The sequence below is a fragment of the Notolepis coatsorum genome (genome assembly GCF_963971535.1).
Source record: "Notolepis coatsorum genome assembly, chromosome: 8".
Lineage (NCBI taxonomy): Eukaryota > Metazoa > Chordata > Actinopteri > Aulopiformes > Paralepididae > Notolepis > Notolepis coatsorum.
This window is the reverse complement of record NC_140172.1, coordinates 85,846,345-85,850,614: the sequence shown is the minus strand read 5'-3', so window position 1 is coordinate 85,850,614 and position 4,270 is coordinate 85,846,345.

Genomic DNA, 4,270 nt, shown 5'->3' with positions numbered 1-4,270 from the left:
CCGTTAGAGAATCAGGATCTCTGCCATCGATACGTGCTGGCTTTTCGCCTGAAGCGGCCGCGCGCATTTAGCCTGAGTCGCAAGTCTGGCTTGAGTTAACGAGACTGAATCCACCTTCGAGGAACAGGAAAATCCCGGCTTCGAACATCGGGTTAACTGAAGCTGGATAATGACATCTTGATCGACTTAGTTGAACCAGGTACAAGAAACAGGGCCCAGGGGTGAGCCCAGGCCAAAACAACAAACAAACACCACTATACTCCAAATAAACCCAAATCTAATCTATGGTAAAAGAGATTACATTACCTAAACTACTCTTACCTAACCAAAACAGGAGAAAACAATATCCAAAGGAAATGGCAGCTCACCCCATCCGTGCTTCCTGAGAAAGAGAGAAAAACACATTAATGATACAGAAAACAAAGGCAGAATATATACAAAAACAAACTATAACTAACAATGCTCTCTCTGTGGCCATACACACACAAGGCAATTTCCACTAAGCACCAAAGGCCAATAAACGAAATGCAATATTGTCAAAGTTACAGGTTACAAAATCACACTAGGCCTAGCCTCATGCCAGAGAGAGAGAAAGACTGAAGTGAGAAGCCATGTTTTAACAGGTGTGGGGTGATCCATGATTGGGTGGTGTTGATTGAGTGTTGGAGTCTGGAAAACCATCCACCAATCGTTGCTGTGTTGCTATAATGGAAGGATTGGCCTGGCAGGGACCAATGGTGAAGGGAACAATGGCTGGAGGGAGGAAACAAAATGGAGAACACACACACATGGAGACACACACTGGGGAATATATACATTGGGATGTAACACCCTCAAAGGGCCAAAGACCGTATAAATGTTAATGTAATGTAAAATAAATGTAGCTACACATTTACATATTGTTAAACATGGTGTTTCTGTATTTATTACTTATTCAAGTTATACATATTGCATATTCATTTGCATAAATGTAAAAATATATGTTAGCTTATGTTATTTTAACAAATAATTTTAGTTTATCAGAACCCCATATTACTCCACCAATCAATGATCAAACCATTCAAGTAAATAACAAAGAAGGATATCATCAAATACAAGCTATGACATTAAGTTTGTTCAAAACCTTTTTGTCACAGTCAAGAGGGGCAGAACTAACAACTGTGAGCTGCAAAGAACACGTGGGACAGATGTAGCAGATGTTACAAAAACAAATGGCTGCACACAACCTTGCAGAGGCCATACATCCAACTAATGGAAGATAGTTTAATTAACTTTAATTAACAGATTGCAGAATGGGTACAGTACAGTACAGCTCAATACACACAATTTTTAAGGGGATGCAGACCAGAGAAAGACTTTCGACTTGTTTACATCAGGGTCCCCCATTTTCAATTCGTAATGAAATTGCTATTATGTGTCTGCATGAACACACAACTGTAACTGTACTCAAAAATAACAAAATAAGGGTTGTCTCAGTTCACAACTATATTGGTCAAGTTTTGGGTGGGACTTGTTTGCGTCCCTACAGCTTCTTATTCAATTGAGCGAGATGCTCGGTTATGTCACACAGCCAGTTTGCATCTGACAGTTCAGACAATATTTCTTCAACCCTTTGTTACCTATTCCGCCTGGATCTTTTTTGTATTTTGGGCTGTAAAATTGTCAAAGAATGTCTGAGGAGTAAGTGCTTTTGGTTTTTTTCCTTTGTTACCTCAGATGTTCAACATACATGTATGTGTAAGAATGTGTAATAACTAAGGCTGTCAAAGTTAAAGCTTTATTAACGCATTAACCCACAATTATTTTAACACTGCTATTTTTTAACCCAATATTTTACCTGAGCTCTTGGGGGGCCACATCAAATGACGTGGCGGGCCGGATTTGGCCCGCGGGCCGTGAGTTTGACACCTATGCTCTAGGGGGATCCTACTTCAAACAAAAGGGGCGGGGCTTCAGAGTGACTGGTAGATCAGATAAAGGGGGCAGGGCTTATTTTAGAACAATTACAAGGGGGCGGGGCTTAGGGGCAATTAACTCATCAAACTTTCCATATATGGTCTGACAGAAGCAGCATTTTACCTCTCTCTCTCTCTCTCTCTCTCTCAGGTGACAGTATCGCCTATCTTTGGAACTCGGATAGAAAGGCAACAGGAGAGTCAATGAATGCACCGGACTATCGAGGCTCGCTCTGTGGGGGATGAGCTCTTCCAAAGCAATCGCTATAGCAGATCTGCTCGCCTCAAAACCTATAGTGTCCCATAAACACGTGTAATTACATATAAACGAGTAATCGCGATCGCCGATTGGATCATTGGAATTATTCTTTTTGGATTACCTTCTGGCTAAGGTAAGGACCCCCTATGTCTATTTTACCGAACGTGAAACATGTTTATGTAACGATCACAGTGGTTTACTTTACCGGTCATAAACAAGGCTTTTTCTAACGATCAGATTTTCGGGGTAAGACTACCCCCCCTTGATGATTTTTTGAAGGTACATATGTACATGTTATATACCTTTGATTTGGAAGTATTTGGGGTTTCAGGGAATCAACCAGAACGATTCAGGCGTATTGCACATGCATAACGTGTTTTATCTCACGATCTATGGGAAAAGACTGGATTATCTTGGAAATGTGCGATGTTTAGCGTGTAATAAACTACAAACCACAGTGTGTAGTAACAAACAATTTTTTCCATGTTGGACTACAAGTAGTGTCTGTCATATGAGCCACACCATTGTCTCCACAGCTATAATACAGAACACACACACAGCTCTGCAAACATTGTGAAACATCGCAGAAATGACAATTTTAAGATGGCCTTCTAGCGGCAGAGATGAGGACAGTTTATGGCGCTGAAAGTATTAATACTCATTGTTTTACCATTTTAATTAAGTTGATAATAATCTTAATAACTGTCTGTTTACCCCACAATATGTGTTATCAGCCATTTTTTGATTGTTTTGGAATGTTGGATGAGACATTTGGCATTGACATTTTCAATAAGCAGTTATTTTGTAGGGCTATTCTGCGGACCTACACCATCCCTTAGTTTCTGTCATGTGGTACTGTTGTAGAGCCTAATTTATATGAATTGATTTCATGAACACAGATTAAGCTCAATCCAGGGCAGAATATTCTAAATGTCTTTTAATCCAGTACTAGGTTTAGGCCTAATTTATGTCTGTGAAATTATTTAAAAACATTCAATTTGACCAACTAGTCTCCTCCTTGCCCGCATTGAAAAGATACAGTGCATGCTGCAAAGATTTCCACTGCTTGTTCTGTCACTCAGCTCTTTTCTGCCCAACAGAACTGAGCAAGGTGTAAACCTATTTGGAAAGCCATTTCAACTGGACAGTTGTTCATGAAGTTTGCAAACATTATCTCTGTAAATGTAAATGGAAGGTACAATGTGTATATGCATTAACCCTTTCAGTGCCACGGATGACATATCTCATTTTATCAGCCCCCCCATTGAGTGCCCACGATGACAAATATCGTTTTATTTTTTTATTAGCGATCTGAATTCATATTTCATCAACCGAGTCTCCCGTTGGTACACCAGCCCCTACAGGAAAAAAGCGCCCCCTATCGTCTATCCCTGTGTAACTGCAGGTCAGTCGCTTAGACTGACCTGGGATCTGTAGAGGTGGAGCCAACTGGCTCCTTGTGCTGGCGAGCAGTCTGCTCAAGAGGGATCTGATCGCGGGACGGAAATCAGCCTGGAATATATATTTACAGCAGCCAATAATCAATCAATAAGTGTGATCGATATTTGGAATGGCGATCAGGAATTGGAATAATCTTTTTGGAGAACATCTGATCTAAGGTAAGGAGTCTATGTTACCAGTCTTGGGGTAATCAAAGCTGTATTCGCTGAGATAACAGCGTGTCTCCTATGTGTGATGTGGCCGTTTGGCTGTGATCGCTGATGAGGAAATAAGAGAATCGATTTTTCAGCTCGCGTCTATAGCGTGCATACGTACACATATACTATCGATAATCTAGCGTTTATTTGAAAACTATTCATAAATAGGCCAAAAAATTACGTTTTTGTGTATTCTAGAATATTCCAGTAAATGTCTTTTATCACAGAATATTTATATTTTCCTTGAAAACGAGGGCTTTTCAAAATGCTATAAAACGAAAATGAACCGATAAAAAAACAATCCGTTTCGACAATGTTGACTGCAAACGAGTCATTGATAAGCGACGGGCAGATTAGACACATAGCCATAATTTAAAACATAGATTAGGCGTTTTTAA